This window comes from Podarcis vaucheri (assembly GCF_965113315.1).
Source record: "Podarcis vaucheri genome assembly, chromosome: 4".
Lineage (NCBI taxonomy): Eukaryota > Metazoa > Chordata > Lepidosauria > Squamata > Lacertidae > Podarcis > Podarcis vaucheri.
In genome coordinates, this window is record NC_138762.1 from 17,618,613 (window position 1) to 17,643,401 (window position 24,789).

Here is a 24,789-nt window from a genome sequence, read left to right on the forward strand (position 1 = left end):
GAGGAACTTGGCACCCTTGCAGGTCTGTAAACGTAGAGCAAACCTTCATGTCTGTTAACCATGGACAGATCTGTACTCCATTTCTACACCCGGTTACAGTATGTGGGTTCTGTTTCATGTCAGTGCAAGTCTCAGCTCCATCCTTAAGAGCGCCGAACAATTCACAGTGATTAATACTAATTTTATGTTTACTTATTCACAAAACTAAGTCACGCCATTCCTTCTAAAGGAGCACAGGGCAGCAAAAACTTTTGTGATAAGAAATACAACTAAGAACAAAATAAAAACCTATTTTAACCACATATAAACATTGAAAAACAATAGGACGCATTTGAAACAATAATAATATAATAATAATAATTTATTATTTATACCCCGCCCATCTGGCTGGGCCTCCCCAGCCACTCTGGGCGGCTTCCATAAAAACCAAAAATACAGTAAAATATCACACGTTAAAAACTTCCCTGAACAGGGCTGCCTTAAGATGTCTCCTGAATGTCAGGTAGTTGTTTATCGCTTTGACATCTGCTGGAAGGGCGTTCCACAGGGCGGGCGCCACTACCGAGAAGGCCCTCTGCCTGGTTCCCTGTAGCTTTGCTTCTCGCAATGAGGGAACCGCCAGAAGGCCCTCGGCGCTGGACCTCAGCATCCGGGCAGAATGATGGGGGTGGAGACGCTCCTTCAGGTATACTGGACCGAGGCCGTTTAGGGCTTTAAAGGTCAGCACCAACACTTTGAATTGTGCTCGGAAACGTACTGGGAGCCAATGCAGGTCTTTCAAGACTGGTGTTATATGGTCTCGGCGGCCGCTCCCAGTCACCAGTCTAGCTGCCGCATTCTGGATTAGTTGTAGTTTCCGAGTCACCTTCAAAGGTAGCCCCACGTAGAGTGCATTGCAGTAGTCCAAGCGGGAGATAACCAGAGCATGCACCACTCTGGCGAGACAGTCCGCAGGCAGATAGGGTCTCAGCCTACGTACCAGATGGAGCTGGTAAACAGCTGCCCTGGACACAGATTTGACCTGTGCCTCCATGGACAGCTGTGAGTCCAAAATGACTCCCAGGCTGCGCACCTGGTCCTTCAGGGGCACAGTTACCCCATTCAGGACCAGGGAATCCTCCACACCTGCCCGCCTCCTGTCCCCCAAAAACAGTACTTCTGTCTTGTCAGGATTCAACCTCAATCTGTTAGCCGCCATCCATCCTCCAACCGCCTCCAGACACTCACACAGGACCTTCACCGCCTTCACTGGTTCTGATTTAAAAGAGAGGACAGATGTATCCAAATATTAAGGGAAATTAAAAAATGCCCCATGCTTATTACTGGTTTAGTTCAGGAAGCTGGCTTATACTGAGACAGACCATTTGTTCAACTAACTCAGTGTTGTCTACTGGCAGCTGCATTCAGGTTTTCAGACTGGGAGTATTCCCAGCCCTAGCTGGAGCTGCCAGAAATTGAGCATAGAGCTTTCTGCATGCTTAGGAGATGATCTGTTATTGAACCACACCCCTCCACTGCAACACCTATCTAGAGTATCATCTACTATGGCTGGTCTACTGTGGATACTACCATGGTCCTTGGAGGGCTTTCGGTGGGAAGGAACCGCCAACTGAAGTGAGCTATGTTTAATTCACAGCACTTGCTAAGTTTAAGTCAGCCTGAAAATGATGTGCAGGCCTCCGGATTGTGATCGATATAGCCTTTCTGTTTTTGCTCATTTCATCAGCAAACTCATAAAGCTCTTGAAGGAGCGTCTGTAGCCCCATCGTTCTGCCCGGACATTGAGGTCCAGTGCTGAGGGCCTTCTGGTGGTTCCCTCACTGCAAGGAGTGAGGTTACAGGAAACCAGGCAGAGGGCCTTCTCGGTGGTGGCACCCTCCCTGTGGAACGCCCTCCCATCAGATGTCAAAGAAATAAACAACTATCTGACTTTTAGAAGACATTTGAAGGCAGCCCTGTTTAGGGAAGCTTTTAATATTTGATGAATTATTGTATTTTAATATTTTACTGGAAGCAGCCCAGGGCGAGGTATGAACAATAAATTATTATTACAGTCATACCTCATGTTACGTTTGCTTCAGGCTGCGCGTTTTCAGGTTGTGTCGTGCGGCGACCCAGAAGTACCGGAAAGGGTTACTTCTGGGTTTTGCCGCTCGTGCATGCGCAGACGTGCATAATGATGTCATGCGCAGAAGCGGCGAATCATGACCCATGCATGTGCAGGTGCGGGTTGTGTTCTTTTCAGGTTGTGAACGCGCCTCTGGAACGGATCCTGTTCGCAACCAGAGGTACCACTGTATTATTATTATTATTCATGATCATGGTGCCCCCAACTCCATGCCCAGTGGAGCTATGTTTGGCTTAGTGAGCTACATGTTTGTGGCTATTGAATGCAAAATGCAAAACAAATGAAACACAACAACTTCTGCGACCCAAGCTGGCAGACTCAGGCCACTGGTGACCTTTTCGGTTTGTTCTGTTTTCTTCCCTGGCTTAGTATCATCACCCCGAAAATAATTTAAACATAGGCTGTTAATATTCATTAATTTAACTCTTCATTGGCTTCAGCAGCACTCTTGCATTAATGACACTTCCTTCCAGAAGCATTTTAAATTGACCTTATTCGTATGGAAATGCGATCTCCCATTAATCCAAGAGGGCAGAATAGAGTACTGTAAACCCAGCTGTTCTGCCAATATATTTGCTGAACCTTTCTCATTGTTGATGGCAGAAACACACCCCAAACCACCCACCCACCCGTGCCGTCTCTTACAAAGGTAGCAGGAGCTGATAGCAAAAAGTGGTATTTTTGTGAAAGTTAACCGCAGGGGGTTGCCTTTCCCCCCGGTTGTTTCGTGGGAGTGATCTGAAGGCAGCGATTGGTTTTCTCCTTCTTGATCCCCGTTTTCCTTTCATTTGTGTAAGATTAAAGGAGGGTGGGGGATTAAATATCTGTAAAAGATAAGTTCGTTAAATCGAGAGTTTTGAGCAAACAGATCACACTTGAAACCAACACCTGTGCTATTTTTGATAGCTATTTGCCATGCAATCTGTTGTGGCATGTTCTTGAGTTGTATAAAAAGAAAAGGCACAGTTGGTTGTTGACCTGTGTTGTAGGCTCAGCTTTCTCCCAGATTTTCAGTTTGCATGACAGATGTACATCTTGGCAAACTGAACGCTGGTTTAACCGTCAATTTCACCCTTCCTGCCATGCTTCACATAGGCTACCTGCTTTTTTCCCCTTGCTTTTAAAAAAATAAATAAATCAAATTTTAAAGCATCAGTTATATGGAACCTTGTTCCTATTTTGTAGATTTACATATCCTGCTTTTCGGCTCACATTCTCAAAGCCGCTTGCAAGATTTGCAGAATGCTTGGGCGCTGTAAGAATTAGTATTGTGCTAAAAATGTGTTTGCTTACCAACCATTTCCCATCATTTAACGTGACGTCACACTGGGAAATTATCAAGGGAAGAGGATACTTTGGGGAAAGGTGCAGGATTTTGTTGACTTTCAAGGTGGCTGAGGGATTTGGTGAACATCTTTTCATTCTACAAATCACACCTTAGGTCTGATTGGAATGTGGTCAGAAGTTTAGGGATCTCCCACCTAGGATTTCCCATAATACCTGAAATTTCGTTGTTTATCACAAGCTATCAGTCCAATGCTATTTAGAAGGTTGATTTGGGAGACTTCTAGTTATATGCAATCCACATCTTTGCTGCCAGTTTGAATTACTTAATAAGGTCTTTGGGCAGGAGTCCAGGGTCATTAGGTTCAGGTTTTATTTATTGAAACCACTCTTTAATTAGATATATCAAGGTGGCATACAACATTCAGAATACAATAAAATCATTCATAGTATCCATGAAAGGGCAATTGAAAACCGTCAAGAAAACATCAGTAGATACTGGTTGGTGAAAAAATGGAATTTCCTATTGTGTCCTATTGTGTCTAAAAAAGGCAATTTTCAGGAGACATCTAACTGAGGGTAAGGCTGGTTCCTGACAAACCTCTACTTGTAGGGAGCTCAATGGGGCAGGGCCAGTGTGGTGTAGTGGTTAAGAGCGGTAGACTCGTAATCTGTGGAACCGGGTTCGTGTCTCCGCTCCTCCACATGCAGCTGCTGGGTGACCTTGGGCCAGTCACACTTCTTTGAAGTCTCTCAGCCCCACTCACCTCACAGAGTGTTTGTTGTGGGGAGGAAGGGAAAGGAGAATGTTAGCCGCTTTGAGACTCCTTAAAGGGAGTGAAAGGCGGGATATCAAATCCAAACTACTCTTCTTCTTCTTCTTCTTCGGCTGCACTAAATCCTGGTCCCCAGTGAAGGCCATCCGAACCTTAGGGTCATGCAAAACCACCAGAAATGCCCTATCAGAAGATCTTGGTGATCGAGGTAGAGTAATGAAGAAGCAGCATAGATTCAGGTCTTACCTATGGTCTGATGTGAAGAAAACCCTCGTAGTCACTAACAGATAGGTGGTTGTTTTTGTTATAATAACATATTTATTTTTATTCCGCATTTCCCTCTGATGGGACTCAAGGCAACTTGCTGATAGAAACAGGGACTGCTAAAAACATGGAAACACGTTCCTCAGCCCTCAAACCTTTGGGCATCCCCACCAAATGAATATTATTATTTTCTTAAATGAATTGCAGGGTTGTTTCGCGTGTTGTTTTGTCCCCCTCCATCTTGAGATCAGTTTGATGCAACGTGGGTTACAAATATGTTTTTAAGAAACCAATATGATTGAAATATGATTTAAGATCTTCCTTGCAGGCCTTATCCAGTCTCTTCACTGTCTGAAATACAGTAAGCAGTTGTCCATAGTAATTTTAGCAATACCATTGGGGGTGCAGGAGCAGTTCCATTCAAAATACATTTAAAGCCCAATGAAATTCACAGTTTCCGAAGCAAGTCTGCAACCCCCAAAACCCCCCAGCGATGCTTTGAAATTTGCGCTTATCCAAACATTGGTTGCTCTCCAACCAATGTTTACAAAAATGCGTATCAGGGGCAGGGTGTCTAAAAACGAAACATACTGATTGTTAAACAACTCTGGGAATTGTAGCCTTGGGAGGTTGAACAGGGGTCTCCTAACAATTCCCAGTACAGTGGTACCTCGGGTTACATACACTTCAGGTTACAGACTCCGCTAACCCAGAAATAGTGCTTCAGGTTAAGAACTTTGCTTCAGGATGAGAACAGAAATCGTGCTCCGGCGGCGCGGCAGCAGCGAGAGGCCCCATTAGCTAAAGTGGTGCTTCAGGTTAAGAACAGTTTCAGGTTAAGTACGGACCTCCGGAATGAATTAAGTACTTAACCCGAGGTACCACTGTAGCTTAAACAAACTACAAAGAATTGGTTTTTTTTTTGGGAAGCCACAAGTGTTTAAAGCGGAATGTATGGTGCGGCCAGGGGTCTATAAACGTGGTGGCCATGACTGCAGCAATATTGCGGGTTTGGGGAGTACTGAAGCCTTGTAAATGGCAGTGTCCACACATCTAATCCCCACGTGGAGGTGCATTCCTTGCAGATGGCGTGTACGGATCCTGGCCACCCGTCTTTAGACATTTGCATGGGGGGGGGGCTGCTGTAAAAGTGAAGCACACCCCCCCCCCCCGGTTGTCTATTCCGTCTCTGCCGAAGCCACTAACTTATATAATGGGCAGCCAGTGTGTTCTGTTGCATGCTTAAAGGCCAGCTATTATCATCACACAGCCATTCACTGACCACCACCATCCTCTTTTCTGTTGACTCATCATTCCTCTCCCCACCCCCGCCCCGAAGAAGCGCCAGCCTTTAGGAACCGCAGATTCTCTCTCTGGAACTGGCCCCCCCTCCCCACCGCTTTCCGTGATATCCAGGGCTTCTAAAGCACAGCTTATTTTTAAATCAATCGTAGGCTGCGCAGCTAGCAAAGCAGAGTGTTAATTGGGTCCAGTGGAATTCTCATTCCCATGGGGGCTCCTCGAAAAAGAGAGCTTCACCGAGGGGGGGGGAGGGAAGAGAGGAAATATATGCAAGCCAGCTACGTCAGCCGCAAGCAGAGAAGGCTTCTATGTGCAATATTGCAACAATCAGGGTTGTTGTTTTTAAGTGACTCTTTTCCCACACCCGCTTTATGCAGTTTATGATGGGGGGGGGGCTGTTCGTTTATTCAGATGCAATCTGCCTTTAAGGAAGAACAGGGGTAAAAGGGGGAGGCAGGGAATCTCCCTAATCTGCCCCTTTGCAAGGTCTCTCCTTTGCAAAATCCAGAGTGCAATTTGCCATGCCTGTCCTTGTCAGCATTGTTCTGGTACTAATTCCATATGTATGTCACATAGGAGCTCTGCGTGCTCGTCGTCCCGTCCCCCACCGATTCGCTCCCCTTCCCACCGTCCATCTATTGCTTCCCCTCCCCCAACTCCTAAAGGCAGATTCCCCCTCCCCATCCTCACCCCTTCCCCTCCAAGGAAACGTGGAAGCAGGGAAATTCAAACTTTAAACAGCCTACATATAGCCTGAGTACCCGGTGAAGATGAGTGCAGCTTAGTGCTTACTCTGTTCCCCCCATTCCTCCCACCCCGAGTTGTTGTCCCCCCAAAAACCAAACCCCTCCACCCTCCGCTCTCTCCTCTCTCTCTTTCTCTCTATTTATAACACAAAGCTTTTGAAAGAAAACTAAGACTGGGCCCCGTTCTCTCTCTGCTTTCGCTTGTTACCGTGGCAGCGTGTGCATCTCAGTGCCGGAGAATGAGGCAAGCTGGCAGCGGTTTTTGCTTCTGCCCCTTGCACTTGGGATTACGGGAGAGGAGCCCTCAGAGGGACGTTCGCGGCAAGGATGCCCTACCGAGTTTGTTATGTGCTACTTATTCCGGTTAAAAGGTGAGAGCTTCTCTATAAGTGGGTTGGTTGTTTGTTTTGGATCCCTTTTCGGGTAAAAGTCTGTGTGCATTGTTCAGTTGCGAGAGCTTGCTGTTCATTAGCTCGTGGGAGCGAGAGAGGGGGAGAGAGAGAGAAAAAGAAAGGAAGGAAAAGGAAAGAAAGAAAGAAAGAAAGAGTGTAAAGGTGGAGTTTTGCATCTTGCAAATAGTACATCCCTCCAACCTCCGAAGAATGTTTGGTCCGTAAGAATTTCCCCCAGTGTCACAAGTGTTTCCCGCTAGTAAAAAAACATGGTGAAATGAATCGCGAGTGCAGAAATAGTGCTTCGTTTCCTTGTTATTCCCATGGTATTCTGCCATGGGGGGTTGCCTGCGCGACATGCAAGACCTGAGAGAGAGAGGAAGAGAGATTCACAGAGAAGGGGCAGATGTGTATATTACTGACACTTGGTGGGTGGGAAAAGAAGAAATAAGAAGCAATAAGCAGTGTGGATGCTATTCATCCCTTTTATGGTGAAATTTGATGTCCTCGACACTTCTCCTCAGGTAAGGAAGGGGATCTTAGCTCTGCCTATTCAAAGTTTAAGGATTGCCTGTTTGAGTGAACAGCCCTTGCTGTGGCAAGTTGTTCCGTTCGTCTCCTGTTGCCCCTCTCAGACAACGCTTCTCAAAACCTGTGACCTCCTTTGGTGCATGGGGGATACCTCCTAACAGATAGGTTTTGTACCTGGGTTGCGAAAATACACACACGCCTGGGCTGTGTTGGGAAATACGCTCTCTGTGTGTTTTGCGCCTTTAAAAGGAAGTCTTCTCCCAAACAGCCACACCATTCATGCGGAAGAGACGCAGGAGGCACAAAGATATACGCTGCAAATGCTTCGGTCCTGGAGTTCAGCCTGTGTTATTTTGTACCCGGGTATCAATGCAGGGCTGCAAAACTAAGTCTTTTGAGGCATCCCTGATGGCCAGATGGTTTTCCCATGACGTTGCCCTTTGCAACCTTCCTGTCTTTAATTTCATTTTGAAATAAACTTAACTAGCTAACTGACATTCACACGGTGCATTTAAACTACATGGCTTCCCCCCAAAAAAAAGATTCCAGGGAACTGCAGTTTTCCACCCACAGAGCTACAGTTCCCAGCTGTACCCTTAACAAACTTCAGTTCCTAGGGTTCTCTAAGGGACACCATGTGCTTTAAATGTATAGTATGGATGTGAGTAGGGACGCGGGTGGCGCTGTGGGTTAAACCACAGAGCCTAGGACTTGCCGATCTGAAGGTTGGCGGTTCGAATCCCTGCGACGGGGTGAGCTCCCAATGCTCGGTCCCTGCTCCTGCCAACCTAGCAGTTCGAAAGCACATCAAAGTGCATGTAGATAAATAGGTACCGCTCCGGCGGGAAGGTAATCTGCGTTTCCGTGCGCTGCTCTGGTTCTCCAGAAGCGGCTTAGTCATGCTGGCCACATGACCCGGAAGCTGTATGCCGGCTCCCTTGGCCAACAAAGCGAGATGAGTGCCGCAACCCCAGAGTCGGTCACGACTGGACCTAATGGTCAGGGGGTTCTTTTACCTTTACTATGGATGTGACTAAAGTGTAGGAAGACTGGTCCAGAGGTGAGTGGTAAAAGGACTTCTTGCTGCCCATAGTTTGGGGTGGGGAGGATTTTTACCTGGAAAACTTCAGGATCAGAGAGGCTTTTCCTGCAGATGCATTGCAGCTTCCACGCTGCAATGAAAGAATTTGGGTACGAAAACAACAACAACACAGTGATAAGAGTTGCGTACATGACTTTGACCCTCAGCTTTCCCTACCTCACTAGGGTACTGGGTGGAGAAATCCATAAAAGCTCATGTAGATCCTTCTGACTTCTTTGGAGGATGAAAGCAAATGTGGAAACGGGTGAAGGAAATAAATCCACAAAAAAGTTAGTAGTGCACAAATTGCTGCCAACATAAACCCGTGTGAGTAATTTCTGGCACGCTGATTGCTTGGAAGAAGTAAAAAATAAACTCCATAAGCCAATCCAATTCTCTTCCAATTTTACAAGTGTGTTTCCCCTCCCCCTCCCTTTCCTTTTCCCCACTTGCCTGATCTTCTGGAGTTGATTCTTCCTTTCCAGAGGCACACAGGACAATGGATATTTACAAGCCCATCTTTAATGTTTATAGACTTTATAGGTTTTCCCAACTTTCGGCTTTGATGTTGATACTTGCCCGGAGCTTTTGTGGCAAGGTGGCTGCAATTCCAAACAGAATAAAGGCATAGTGGGTCCCGTCCCCGGGGTCTGCGTCAGCTCAGCGTTTATTCTACATTGTGCATTCCTGCTTGGGAAACTTCTTTGGCGGCAAAGTGCTGGACCGTGTGTGGGAGAAGTCAGTGTGTAGTTGTCCCTCGTTCATAACAGCTAATTAAGGCTTTGTGTAAAGTAGCACATCCAAGGCTGTGTGTAAAATGCATTTGTTTTTAAGGAAGTAATATAGGCCACAACAATCAAAGGTGTATTTTGCGGCTTCCCCTCCGGTGTCAGAAGAAAAAGGGGGAAAGGTGTTTTATCTGCTACAGCAGGCGAGCTGGGTGGTGGAAAGGGCAGAATAAATCTCTTTATGCTAAACCAGACATTCACAGATATTCATTTGGTCTTGCATTGTTATCGTCCTCACTTAGGAGAAATCTCACTAGGTTCGCAACCTTCTTGCCCTTTCCTACGCACTCATTCTTCACTCGTTCAAGAGGGAACTTCATGGTGGTGACCAGAAACTAAAGGGTTGGTGGGTGGATCAGACACCCCCACACTCAAGTTCATTGAATTTGCGGGAGGTGTTGCTGTGTGTCGGTGGGGAGGATGACACACACACTTTGTGTCTGCCCACATTTACAGGTGAGCATGCACTAAGATGTTGCCTCCCAAATTTGCAGACGTTGGGTGCTGGGCTGTTGGCACGCAGGAAGGGCTGAAGTTCAGTGGTTGAGCAGCAGGGTTGGCGATATAGTGGTACCTCGGGTTATGTACTTAATTCCTTCCGGAGGTCCGTTCTTAACCTGAAACTGTTCTTAACCTGAAGCACCACTTTAGCTAATGGAGCCTCCCGCTGCTGCCACGCCACCGGAGCACAATTTCTGTTCTCATCCTGAAGCAAAGTTCTGAACCCGAGGTACTATTTCCGGGATAGCGGAGTCTGTAACCTGAAGTGTATGTAACCTGAAGCATATATAACCCGAGGTACCACTGTATCTGGTTTTCAACATTGTGATATATCAGCAGCTAAACATCACAATATACTCATATATCATCGAATTGTAGAGTTGGAAGGGATCCTGAGGATTATATAGTGGCACAGCCCCTTGCAATGCAGAAATATGCAACTGTTCATTTTTGGGAATCAAACATCACAATGTTTGATATAAGGAAAGAGCTATGTAGAGGCACTGGCTGGCTTCACGGTTTCCCCCACATTGTGATTTTTGCATAGCACACACACCATGACATATTGCCAGGTCAGAAATTATGAAACCAATATCACAATAATGGACTTCAAACCGGTTCTGGATGATATATCAATATATCGCCCAGCCCTATCAAGCACAGTATACCTGAAGGAGCGTCTCCACCCCCATCATTCTGCCCGGACACTGAGGTCCAGCGCCGAGGGCCTTCTGGCATTTCCCTCACTGTGAGAAGCCAAGCTACAGGGAACCAAGCAGAGGGCCTTCTCAGTAGTGGCACCCGCCCTGTGGAACGCCCTCCCACCAGATGTCAAAGAGAAGAACAACTACCAGACTTTTAGAAGACATCTGAAGGCAGTTGTCAGGGGTTCAGGGGCAGAGGCACATGGGAGGCAGGAGAGGGAGGACCATTGGGCAGAGTCCGAGGACAGCGAGGAGGAGGAGGACTGTGGCCCAAGGGACTCCATGAGCTTTTCCAGCGAATCAGGGGATTCCCAGGAGGGGGCGCCTGTAGCCAGGGGGAGAGGAGCCCCAGGGGGGACTCATCAGGGGGAAAGAGCCAACAGGGAATCCCGAAGCAGCAGCTGGAGATCAAAGCCGGCTTCCCCTCCAGAGCGTAGCGAAGGGGGGGGAAGTTCCAGTGTGTCAGGAGAAGCAGCTCCGTTGGCTGGAACGGAGGAGAGGTCAGAACAAGCCACTCTTCCGGAAGGGGAGGGGAGCAGTGAGAGGAGTGACGTCACCATCAGGAGAAAGGTTGGAGGCTGGGCGCGCGCGCCAAGTTCAAATGTGCAAGCGCGCGGGGAAACGGAGAGCCCGGGGGAGGAGCCAGGTCCCAAAGCCCGCAGGAGGGAGGGAGAGCCATCGGGAGATTCAGCGTCAGAGGAATCCAGGAGGGGTGGAACTCCAGCGGGCAGAAAGACCCTGCGGAAAAGGAAAGACAGGAGGAGGTGGAGCAAAGCAAGCATCTTAAGCTGGTGTAGGGGAGGGACCGACTCAGAAGGGACTTCAACGGTCTAAGGCTAATAGACAAGGGGCTGCGCGCCTCGGTTGTGGAACCAATAATGAACTGCAATAAACATCCTTGTATATAAGAAGAACTTGGCGTTGGTCTTTTGTGAGCTGAGACCTGAGGCAGCCCTGACAGCAGTCCTGTTTAGGGAAGCTTTTAATGTTTAACAGACCACTGTATTTTAATACTTTGCTGGAAGCCGCCCAGAGTGGCTGGGGAAACCCAGCCAGATGGGCGGGGTATAAATAATAAATTATTATTATTATTATTATTATTATTATTATTATTATTATTATTATCCTTTGCATGTCTGAGGTCCCAGGTTCAGTCTTCCTGGTTTGGCTGGGACAGATACTCGGCAGCTGCTGCCAGTCAGTGTAGACATTACTGCCCTGGATGAACCAATGGTCTGACTTGGTGTGAGGAAGCTTCCTGTGTTCTTCAGTTTTGCTGAATTTTGCCCAAACACTTTGAGAAGTGTCGTTCTTTTGGAACATGCGTATGACCACATCCGAAATGCTGCTCTGAACTATTTTGGGGATAGAGGGGCTCCATTTGCTCTTTGAATTTGCTTAACCATGCCATGTGGAAAGGCACCCCTTTTCAAATCATCTCCTTTAAGATGATCAGGAGGAAATCCAGCTGAACAGCCTCCTTTTCCTAATCCGACTTTGCTTCCAGCCTTGCCTATATGCAGACTTTAAATAAGTGGAAAGTCTACCAAAAGCCCAGTGATTAGGGGGAAAGCTCTCATCTGCGGTGCTTTCAAAATCCAAGGTGCGAGGGGAAAGAAAATCCCCTCTGAAGGGCACGCATGTCTTCAATGTCACAGTTGTTAAGAATGTGTGCAGAAAAACTAGGAGGTTTCTTTTTTAATACATTCTCTTCTGGGGCAGAATGTGACAAAAGAGTTTTGAAGGTTGGCTAGGGATTTATCAATGCATTAATATCAGAGACGTTAAACTGCTGTCTTCTTCTTCCTCCATAAGTGACTTAACGCCACTTCTCAAGTTTGTGGCATCATCCCACTGACATAATATGTCGGGTGTGGGAAAACTTTGGCCCTCCAGGTGTTGATGAACTACGGTTCCCGTTCCCATCGCTCCCCAGCAATGCAGCAAGCTCCATGGAAAATTGCTCGTAGCTTTGTGGCTGCTCTCTCCCCCCAAGACATTGGATCGCTCCCCACTTATTCCCCCCCCTTACCCTTCCAAATAAATGAACAGATCATATTTTCTCTCTGGCTTAAAATGACAAGGAAAAGTGATTCTAAAGACAGGCTTACTGCCCAAATGAGAGAGAATACAGGGCTCTCTTGTTTGAAGAGCATTAGCATGAGAATGAAGGGGCTGCATGGCGTGTTGGTTTAAGATGCCCATGCAGAACTGAGGGGGAAGGGAGACCAGGACTGTTGTGATTTCCAGAGCCTGCAAAACCACTTTTTTTGTGCCATAAATAGTCTCCACTTTCTCCTGCAGAATTTAACAGAAATGCAAAAGGCCAAACTCTTCGTAAGCCATTATTATTTTTTAAGTTCAGTGGTACCTCGGGTTAAGAACTTAATTTGTTCCAGAGGTCCATTCTTAACCTGAAACTGTTCTTAACCTGAGGTACCACTGTAGCTAATGGGGCCTCCCGCTGCCGTCGTGCGATTTATGTTCTCATCCTGAAGCAAAGTTCTTAACACAAGGTAATATTTCTGGGTTAGCGGAGTCTGTAACCTGAAGTGTCTGTAACCCGATGTACCACTGTACACAATAGCTGCCTGAGGTGATCTTCCTGTCAGTGGCGTAGCGTGGGGGGTGCAGGGGGGGCCAGCCGCACCGGGCGCAACATCTAGGGTTAGAGTTAGGGGGCGCAAATCCATGGGTTAGGGGGCGCAAATCCACGGGTTAGGGGGCGCAAATTACTTGCCTTGCCCCGGGTGCTGACAACCCACGCTACGCCACTGCTTCCTGTGTCCCTTCCATGAGACAACGGGTTGTATTCAACTAACGTTGAATACACTGAAGTTAATAGCCATTACTACTGATTCGAGTCCTGCCCTCCAGAGTGGGAGAAAACAAGCTTGTTCCCACTTCTATGATCCAGCGCCTGAGATATTTGAATGCTGGGAGGGAAAGGGTTGTGTTAATTCTCTTCATTATCTATACACTTTCCTTTATGATACTGCTTCTGTTTTGTCTTCCAAGTTGTCCAGGCTAGTGTTGCTTTTTTTAACCAACCAACCAAAACCTACAAACAAAACAGGTAAAAAAACACACTCCCTGTAATGTGTAGTTTTAGCCTTAGGAGAAAGGGTGAGGGACTGTGTGGGACGGGTCATAATACTGGACCTCAAGCAACCTGCTCACATATTACGAGAGATGAGCTGGGTAAATTCCTATCTTGCAAATCCAAAGTTCCGATAAAATTTGCTGTGTAGAGATGCTATGTAGAGAGGTATACAATGTACAGTCTTCAAGAAAAAAGATTAAGGAAATCCCAAAATCTGACAAAGTAGATAAGTAAGGAAAGATCAGCAAGGATGGTGTCAAGGTGAATTGCAAAGCTTGAGTAGATAAAGAAACCTGTTTGAACAACAAAGGATTGAGGTGTGTGTTAGATGAAGAGCAGTTTGCAACAGCAGGGGAAGAGATTAGCGGATTGCAGGGTGGGATCAACATCTGGGCAGAGTTGCTGAAGCTGAACATTTGCTAATCTGGAACAAGAACTTTGCACCAAGAAAGCAAAGTTTGCCGATATAAAATGGAGCGGTGCACCAGATCTGGAGTTCCTTTTGCAACATGAGCATTTTGTGCAAGATGCACAGATCTGCTCCCAGATAAGATGCAAAGTAACGAGTCTGTACCAAGATGCAAGCAAAGGTGATCTAGCTGCTAAAAGTCTGTCCTCTTTTAATAATAATAATAATTTTTATGCCCCGCCCATATGGTATGTTCTTAAGGAACTGTGGGTTGGAAGAGTAACCCAACAATGCTCTTACAAGAAGTCTTTGAGCCATTGAGGTACAGTTTTAACCAGGGTTGAAATCCCCACTCAGGCATGAAGCCAGGGTTTCCCAAACTTGGATCTCCAGCTATTTTTGGACTACAACTCCCATGATCGCTGAACACTGGTCCTGCTAGCTAGGGAGGATGGGAGTTGTCATCCAAAAACAGCTAGAGACCCAAGTTTGGGGAACCCTGCACTAAGCTATCTAACTCATCCTGTTATATGGATGGAACAGTGTTCGAAACTCCCATTGTTCTAGGCGCATTTTGCGACAGGTAATTTCATTAGCATGAGCAGTTTCTGAGCTCTGGGCGCAGTACTGCGCTTAAAATTTCAGATTAAAACTGTGGAGTGGAAGGAAAGGAGGACCTTTTTCTGTCTCCCCACTTCTAGCTACTCGCTGAAGACTGGAGAAGAAACCCTCTTAAGAACATTAGGGGGTGGGCAAGGGAAGGACTAGTCCATGTGAAAAATGAACATAACATTTCAGCCCTAGTTCGTTCATTTTCAGCTTTGTACTCTTGTTATTAAAAAGCATGCTTAGACATTCTATTTCTGCACCCATGACTTCGGCTTAAGGTGCCATTTAGCTCCTAGCTCTCATAACACTGGGATAGAATAACTTTAATAAAATTCTTCTTCTTCTTCTTGTTCTTCTTCTTCTTCTTCTTCTACTACTACTACTACTAAATGAATAACTTGAATTTCACAACTTAAGGGCTGACACAGAGAATGCCCTTTTCTGGGCTAACTCTGCCCCCCCCCCAAAAAAAAACTTTTGAGGGGGGTTCATGGGAGCACCAATTTCTGGCAAGATCTCCCAAGTTCCACGAGATCTCCTGATATTTCGATGGAATCTTGCCGGAAATCGTCGCTGATGCTGACATCGCTTCAGGGGCTTAGGCCGTCTGAGGCAGCTGCTTCACCCTGCTTTGTGTGTGGGCCGGCCTGGGTGAGCTGGAGCTACAAAAAGGGTCCCCTCTGCTGATTTTAGCACCTGGGAGGGTCTGTTCTGTAGGGAAGGAGGTGGTCTTTCCGATACTTGGGGACCTAAGTCTTTCAGGGCTTTAAACACCATTGAGGGCCTAGAAATGAACTGGCGGCCAGTGTAGCTGTTTTAGGATGCTAACCCCTGCTAAGAATCTGGACGTTGCATTTTGGGCTGGTTGAAGTTCCCGAGTTGTCTTCTAGGACAGCCCCTGTGGAGCATGGAGTACAATCTGGAGTACCATGGCAAGTCATCTCTGTCCAAAAGAGTCCATAGCTGGTGAATGATCTGGAGTTGGAAAAAGGCAATCAGCTCCTGAGGCCACTTGGGGACTAGTGACAGTGCCAAAGTATATACAGTGGTACCTCGGGTTACATACGCTCCAGGTTACAGACTCTGCTAACCCAGAAATAGTACCTCGGGTTAAGAACTTTGCTTCAGGATGAGAACAGAAATTGTGCTCTGGCAGCGCGGCAGCAGCGGGAGGCCTCATTAGCTAAAGTGGTGCTTCAGGTTAAGAACAGTTTCAAGTTAAGAACGGACCTCCAGAAGGAATTAAGTACTTAACCTGAGGTACCACTGTATATAAAAAAGGAAAGGGCAAAACTTTCATTTGGCTGGTCCAAAGCACTAAAGAGAGTGTAAAAACCAACAGACCCAACACCGTTTTCCTTGAGTTAAATTGTCATGGTACAGCTGCCCTTTGTGAGCTGTGGGCAAACTGAAACGTATCATTATGCTCTTTTGCCGCTTGCTGGGGTGTTATAACTGTTTCTGGAAACGAAAAGACACATTTTCTTGTTTTTTTTAAATGGGGGGTAACGCTATAAAGAATGGCGACAACAGCTTCATGTATGCATCTGCTGTGTGTTATTTTCTGCCGTTAACTCCGTAACAAGATGCTAAGACGCGTACGGCGTGTGTGTGCTTTTACACACCAAACAATAGCATCCTTTCTTGAAAGGTACCTTGTTAGCAATTCTGCTATCACACCCCCTTTTCCTGGGTTTGCAGCATGTTTAAGCTATCACGGCGTCAGTGGCATTGACAGTTTTCGCACTAATAAATGGTCCAAAAGCTTTGGAAATTCTCGGTGGTGATTTAGGAGTTAGGGCAAATGTAGCACTCTCTAATTTCACCATTACAGTTTCCTTGGATACGGAACATTTTTGCATAGAGTTGCATAGATGCTTTCTTGCTATAATCGTTCCAATAAGTTGGGGCTTTGGAAGAAGAAGAAGAACGCTCGGAGGCGAAGGCAGATGAATGCTTTTTATTCTCATCACCAGAGAGGGTGGCAGGGGGAGAGGAGTCTTAACTTTGGCAATTAATCTGTGCAGTTTGCTTTGAGTCCAGAGCTGGCTGCAGTTGGAGCCACTGTGGAAAGCTTGGGTTTGTTTATGGAAGCGTTGGCACTTTGGGTTATGCTGTGAATCTTGAGTTGCAACCAAGGAAGTAAATGCTTGTATAAAGATTATGAAAGAAGGTTTGTCTTCTCTCTGCATTAAGTCTTGCACTGTTTTGTGTAGAGAAGTAAGTTACCCTGGTATATATACTGAACGATAGAGTACCCCGAAAGGAGTGAATTGAGCTACTGAGGATTTGCAGAACCTTGTTTAACAGGACGCAAAGAATTGTTGATATATCTGATAGCTAGCCAAAGGCTTGGTGGATTTTTGCATTTTCTCTAGAAAGTTGTGATCCCATGTTTAGGTGAGCCTATTCTGAAAGGAAGTGCATAGTTTGGTGGCTGTCCTAAAACCCCCCACAATGCTAGCTTGAAGACTTCCTAGATTTAATTGGTGAGGTTGATAGAGCAGTATCTTGCAAAACACGGAACTTGCTGCTAGGGTTCACGTGGAATTATTGGCAGTGGTGTAGCAATAACTTGCGAAGGAGCTCATAATGACCGTCCTACATTCATAGCCCCCACCCAAGGAGAGTTGAAAAAATGCAGGTAGCACTGTTGATTCATTATGCCTTCTTCTTCTTCTTCTTCTTCTTCTTCTTCTTCTTCTTCTTCTTCTGCGATCACTCGTAGCCGAGTAAGATTGTCTTCCATAAATACAGTGGTGCCTTGCAAGACGAAAAGAATCCGTTCTGTGATTCTCTTCGTCTAGTGGTTTTCTCGGCTTGCGAAGCAAGCCCATTGAAGGATTAGCGGATTAGCGCTATTAGAGGCTTTTAGCAGCTTATCTGCTGATTGGATCAGCGGCTTAGAAAAAGGGGGGGGAGGGAAAAAAACCAGCAGGAACTTGCAAGACATTGTCGTCTTGCGAAGCAAGCCCATAGGAAATTCGTTTTGCGAAGCACCTCCAAAACGGAAAACCCTTTCGTCTAGCGGGTTTTCCGTCTTGTGAGGCATTCGTCTTGCGGGGCACCACTGTACGGTTTTAACAATGAGTCCACAAGTGACTGTGGAGGCCAATTCTGGACCCACACGTCCTTCCACAGTGGGGACATTGGTTCCCGGGCGGGAGTTGATCATGGTGTGGATTTGCCAAGTGTGCATTCCTCTTAGCATGTTTCTCCCTTGCGTTCTGAGTTTGGGTGTCTTCAAAGTCCATGACACCTTTGGTAAAGGCTGTTCTCCAACTGGATAACAAGTGGTATTCATTATAACACACACACACCCCTACATCCCTAAGCACTGCATATCACCATAGCAATTTAGTACGGTCAACATAAGAACATAAGGCACAGCAGAAGAACATAGTTCAGGCCAATGGACCACCTAGTCCAGCATCCTGTTGTCACAGTGGCCAACCAGATGCCTGTGGAAAGCTTGATTGCAATCCTATGCATAGTTTCTTAGGAGTAAGGGCTACTCAATTTAGTGGCGCTTACCACCGACTGCATCAGTTCAGCTTGGGAAACATGTTGCAGTCCCACCCCCAGAAGCATGGCCCATTGGGAGAAGGTGAATAAACTGGAAAAGACAACGTTCTGGTATTCAAAAAATGTGGCCACAACTTTATTGGTTCCAGATGTAGGCAGGATTTGGCCACAGGCATTGGACATATACCCCTCTCAGCCTCCTGTTGGAGGACTGAGGCATGGCAGGGCCGATCATGCGATAGATAGTTCCATCACAAGACGTGGATGGAAGGAAGCTCTGTGGCCCATCTGCCTCTGGCCTTGGCTTCTGGGCAGAGACTTTGGTTTCTCTGGTACTTCTGCCACTGATGCCATAGCTCACGCTCTGGGGAAAAAAAATGTCCTGGGAATGGCTTATGGAATATTTGCAAAGAAATTGTTAACCGATAAGAACATTGGCAGGATTATTGTAATAACCTGCAGGTTTTTTTTAAGAGCATATATTTAAAGCAGATGAATAAATGAGCAAATTAAGTTAATTTGGATATGCAGAAGTATGAGAAATAAATATAAGGAACTGCAGAAAGGGAGGGGGAGGAAGTCAAATTCTGAAATGTCAAAATGATTGTAAAATTATTGAAATGTATAAAACTGAAAATCATAAATAAAATATAAAAAAAGAAAAAAAGTCCTGGGGCCATGATCCCACCACATTCACCCTCAACTAAACAACTGGAAATGGGATTATGATTATGATTTCCATTTATATACCACCCTTTATCAAAGGATTTTAGGGAATTATTATAGGGAATGTATGTACAACTACAGCAAACAAGTAAGACAATAATAATAATAAATTGCTCCATGGGGGGGGGGGGAAATGTCAGAGAGGAGTCCTGTCTGTCTGTCTGTCTGTCTGTCTGTCTCTCTCTCTCTCTCTCTCTCTCTCTCTCCCTCTCCCTACCTACCTACCTATCATCTATCTATCTACATCTATCTATCCATGCACACATACATACATACATACATACATATACATACATGGCACAATTTTCATCTGAGATGGCCTCCAGGCAAATGGCTGTCCATACATACCTTTCCCCATGAAGGGACTGTATTTCTTAAGCTTCCAGATCTGAACCAGCCCAGACATAAAACCCGCTGTGTCAGCATTTATTCTCAAAACTTACTTCCGTGATGGCCTCTTGGCAAAGGCTATTGATAAGCAAGCAGTAGCTTTCTGCCTCCTGCACAGGAAGACTCCTTGAGGTTCCTTTATAAACATTTTTCTTTTAGACGAGCAATATATCTCCCAGTTCATTTAATAAAATAAAGTCATTGTCTCTGAGGCATAGAAAGCACAGATAATACTACAATATCATTTGGACATAAATTCATGGGACAGGTGCAAAATGGAGGTTTTTTTGCAGCCGCCTCGGCTTTATTGAAATTCCGTTCATAAAGCTTCCAGCTTTCGAATGCCAAAAGCTGTTTCAGGCTTCCTTTTTAGAAAATGACATATAGAAATGTATTATGCCCATAGTAGTTACTCTTGTGTGACACAAGCGTCGGCTTCTGTAAGGGAGGAATGCTACTGCGGTGGAGGCTTTTAATATATATCCACGTCTGTGTAAAGTTTAAAGTTGTCATGGAGGCAGAAAATATACACATTTCTGTACCAGAAGCACAGATTACCAGTTTGAATTGGAAGCCTGGCAGGTCTTTGGAGAGCAGCCGCTTTTGCCGACCAAGGAAGGCTGCAAAACCAAGTAAAGCTGTACTGCAGATTTTGCAGGCCCAGGTAGACCTTTGAACCAGAAGGCATCTCAAGTCCCTGGTGGACCAATATACAGAGCTGGAGGGGATGTGTTCTGGGCTTTGTAGGCTGAATATTGTCAAGCCTGCTGTATGCCCGGAATATGTGCAGTGTTAGACAGCCCATCCTAAGTGTGGCTAAGTGTACACCGTACGAAACTCAAGATATATAAGCTAAGCACCAAATGGTTCCTTAAACCAGTTGCCAAAATGGAATGACTGGTTGCCATTTTGGGGCCAGACGGCTCAAAAGTCATATGTTTCTGAAATATACTCGGAGTCGAGTGTGGATTTCCTGCTCTTTATTCAGCTCATAGTAGCGAGGAATGGAAGTTCCCTCAGAATGTCTGCTTTATATACATTATTTACACACGTGATTGGCTAATTCTGGGATTCTCCTGTAGGCCAATCAGGTTGCGGATTCACTTCCACCTGGAGCTGGATTGGGTGGCTCCTGCGAACCAATCAGAGTGCTGCATTCTGGATCCTATTATTCTAGGACCAATCAGACTGCTGCATTTTGGGTCCTATTCAACTCAGTACATAACAGTTTCAATATGACTTTTTGGCTCCTGAAATTAATTTTGATTGTGCAGATAAAATATAACGGATAAAATTCTACGGGATGTGTTGCTAGCGTGTGAAAAAAGTCAAGATCCAAGGAGCCCCAGGCATGCACTTCCAGGTGGTGGAGACGTCAGGCGCCACCCTGGCACCCTGGCATCTTCACTTGGTTGCCGATAAAAAGGTAAAGGGACCCCTGACCATTAGGTCCAGTCGTGGTCGACTCTGGGGTTGCGGCGCTCATCTTGCTTTATTGGCCGAGGGAGCCGGCGTACAGCTTCCGGGTCATGTGGCCAGCATGACTAAGCCACTTCTGGCGAACCAGAGCAGCGCTCGGAAACAGCATTTACCTTCCCACTGGAGCGGTACCTATTTATCTACTTGCACTTTGACGTGCTTTCGAACTGCTAGGTTGGCAGGAGCAGGGACCGAGCAACGGGAGCTCATCCCGTTGTGGGGATTCGAACCGCCAACCTTCTGATCGGCAAGTCCTAGGCTCTGTGGTTTAACCCACAGCGCCACCCTCGTCCCTCTAAAGCGGCTGATAGCCAGGTGCAAAATGCGCCTGGCGAATTTCTGATGCTGACCCTACCCCACAACGCACCTGACCTGGTCAGAATTAAACACAGCTGGGGCAGGAGTGGTGTTGGTACTGCTGGTGAACTGGCATCTATATACACTTTCCTCGGGCTGAACAAATTGCGCTGCAGGCAGCGGAAATTGGGGTGGGATGAAAGAAAACTGGTCTTTGCAGGAGCCAGTGATTGTTGCAGTGACAGCCACAACTACAACTGCAGTAGAGATTCCATCCAACATATTGCCACCTATGAAGGAGTGAGTCTGTGGGGAGCTGCCCAGTAGATGAAGCAGGCATTGACTCTGGGCACCTGAAGAGTGGCCATTCTATTGAGGCCGTGCCAACTTACAATGGGGACTTGATCATCACAATTTGAAGTAGTCTTCTCCTGTCCTGAGGTCCTTGCTCCTGAATGAAGGCATTCGCCTCTTTCCTTTTCACAGAGAAACCTATGCGGGGACAAGTCTGAAACCACCACTGTAGCGTAGCAATATCATGTCTTGTAATTAAAGATGGGTGCATCTGTCAGTTGCGGTGTTTCTCAGTTTTTCACCTTAAGTTTAGTTTTCTTACATCAGTTCACGATGACTTTTCTTTTTAAAAGTCTCAAGAAGATTCACTAGCGTTTTGGTGCAAGGTGCACACATTTTTGTACACAGCTTTGGCCAATATACATATTTTTGCAAAGCAGCTTTTGCTAATATAATACTGTTTTACACACTATTTTCACCAGCACATGCATTTCTAAGCACACTTTACCTTACGGAGTTTTGCACACATTGCATAGCTGAAGAACCTCAGTGCAACATTTGGAGAAGTGTGAATTTTGGAAGATGACTGGGTTTTTTTAGTTCACAAATTCTTTCAGAAAGTGCAAGTTGGGTAGATTGGCCTTTAAATGTGAACTGAATCAAATCTTCCTCAGTCCTACTTGCCATGCCGCTCTGACCTTGCCTTTTCCTTTACTATATTTTGCGTGTCTTGGGGAGGCTTGTTTCCTGGTCAGTGTGTTGTGGGGTGTTTTTTGCTAAAATCATCTAAACTTGTTTCCTGGTAGTCTAGGGCAGCCTCTAGATTTTCCTGTGATACTTCCTTTTATGCATGAACGCTGAAAATATCTCCGCTTTTCTGTTCCACAGCATATTTGCTGAATCAGATAAGTCTCCCAAACCAGGGAGCAAGCTTGCAAGCATTTTTGTGGCATCTGGAAATGAAAAGCAATTGTGGATGTGATGCAAAAGAATTTTTTGAAGGAAATATGCACATTTGAGCCCATGCAGCATATTCTGAAAAGGCAAGATGGTTGTTGTTGTTTAGTCGTTTAGTCGTGTCCGACTCTTCGTGACCACATGGACCAGGGCAGGCCAGGCACTCCTGTCTTCCACGGCCTCCCGCAGTTTGGTCACACTCATGTTCGTAGCTTTGAGAACACTGTCCAACCATCTCTTCCTCTGTCTTCCCCTTCTCCTTGTGCCCTCCATCTTTCCCAACATCAGGGTCTTTTCCAGGGAGTCTTCTCTTCTCATGAGGTGGCCAAAGTATTGGAGCCTCAGCTTCACGATCTGTCCTTCCAGTGAGCACTCAGGGCTGATTTCCTTCAGAATGGAGAGGTTTGATCTTCTTGCAGTCCATGGGACTCTCAAGAGTCTCCTCCAGCACCATAATTCAAAAGCATCAATTCTTTGGTGATCAGCCTTCTTTCTGGTCCAGCTCTCACTTCCATACATCACTACAGGGGAAACCATAGCTTTAACTATACGGACATTTATTGGCAAGGTGATGTCTCTGCTTTTTAAGATGCTGTCTAGGAGCAGGAACCGGCAAGCCACTCTAGTATCCCTGCCAAGAAAACTCCATGGACAAAGACAACAGACATATAAAAGGCAAGATAGCAACAAAAAATTTTACTGGTGTCTCTTTATTTACATGTTACATACGTAGCTCACAGGGCCGTGCATTTGGCAGTGTAGTTCGGACGGATAGGAATATGCTCAGAATGCACTCAGTCTTTGGAAAAGAAAAGAGCAAAAGAATACACTGTGGATTTAGGACACATGGAGATTTAGGACATATGGAGTCCCTGTCACTTTTGTGGGCACATCACATTGTATTGAGTTATTTAGACTTCAGCGTTTGACAAGGACTTAAAATTCTACAGCTTGCTTGCATTCTGTCACCAGACTCTGTTGGGCAGTCGAGTGAAGTACCCAAGTGCTCACTTTGACGTTTTAAATTATTGATTTGAAGACCCTGGTCTCTGAACTTGAAAAGGCCACTTTTTGAATGTTAACGAGCATGATTAGGAAATAGTATCCTAGAGTCTTAGAGCTGGAACGATCTGAAGTTTCATCTAGTCGAAGTCAGACTCAATACATTAACCCCCGTCTCTTGAGGATATGAATGCATTAGGAATCTTTTTATGAGCAACAGTTGGAAAAAATGTCTTTCTGCCCTTGAAGATAGAAGCGCGCGCTCTCTCTCTCTCTCTCTCTCTCACACACACACACACACACACACAGAGAGAGAGAGAGAGAGAGAGAGAGAGAGAGAGAGAGTATTGTCTATCATAGGGGTGGAGAGCCTGTTGCTGATGGTCTCCAAGATAACTCTGGGAGTTATTATCTCACCATATCTGAAGGGCAGCTGGTTCCCCATGTATGAGCTTGATACATAGGGGTGTGTGTGGTTTTTTTGGTAGACAAATTTGATATTTGGACTCTCTGTTGAGCTGCAGCTGAACCAAAGTTAAACTGAGTGTCTGTGGACAAGTTACAGTTCCTTAGGCTAATATTATTGTAGTGTGGATGGTGAAGTGGAGCTCTGTGTGTTTCTTTCTATTCCTTGGGAGATGTGTGGATACATAGGTACTTTAAAAAACCCCTCCAAAATAAATACAGTTCCCTCTGGAATACCTGAGCAGAGGTTGATCCACCTGCTAATGCCAAGAGCATTTATGGGATTTATGCAACATGCTTGGAGCTATGGCTGTTTGTGTGGAAATGAAAGGACTTAGAGAAGGAAGAAAAAATAGCCGTTAGTATCTCTAAGAGCTTGTGCAAATGTTTACACAGTGTTCTAATAGCACTTCCCATGCTTCTGCTTGTGAAAGAGATTGCACCAATAAGCAGCACATTCGGATTTAGCTTCAATTTATTCACATGTTTCTGTTATATATAAGGGTCTGGTGACTTCTGTTTCAGTGTATCTGAAGAAGGGTGCATGCACACCAAAGCTCATACCAATAACTAATTTAGTTGGTCTCTAAGGTGCTACTGGAAGGAATTTTTTATTTTATTTTATTTATTTTATTATGTTTCTGTAGTGTAGCCCTTCTTCTAACCTTCTTCTACGTGTGGAAGGCCATCTTTTGAGCTAGCCTAGTTGGCTCAGTTGACATAACGGCAGACTATGGTTTGTCCCTTCAGAAACAAGCGGTGGCACATCTTAAACTCACATGTGCCCTTATACTCTTTCGTGAGTAGCAGAAGGAGATAAGAAATTTCTCCTCCTAGTTTATGTCAAGCCATACTGTGTTTTGGGGCCCCGACTTGGGGGGAAGAACAATGGTTTGTGCAATCCATTGTTCACCCTATAGGGATGAATAGGCAGATGGGTGTACAGTCATACCTTAGACTTCCAGAAGGGTTAAAAAAACAAGGTGCAGCTTCCGATTGGCTGCAGGAGCTTCCTGCACTCAGAAGCTGCGTCGGA

General features: G+C 45.8%; 1 protein-coding gene across 10 annotated transcripts in view; it reads left to right on the forward strand.

Annotated features, from left to right (window-relative positions):
- Positions 1–24,789, forward strand: part of FAT3 (FAT atypical cadherin 3) — a 460,237-nt gene that overhangs the window by 81,712 nt on the left and 353,736 nt on the right. The window contains exon 1 of one of the 10 annotated variants that reach the window (XM_082218935.1): positions 6,697–6,871. The exons of the other annotated variants lie outside the window; for them this stretch is intronic. The gene's annotated coding sequence lies outside the window, so the exon portion shown is untranslated. Of the gene's footprint in view, positions 1–6,696; positions 6,872–24,789 lie in introns of those variants that run through there. 10 annotated transcript variants of the gene reach the window in all.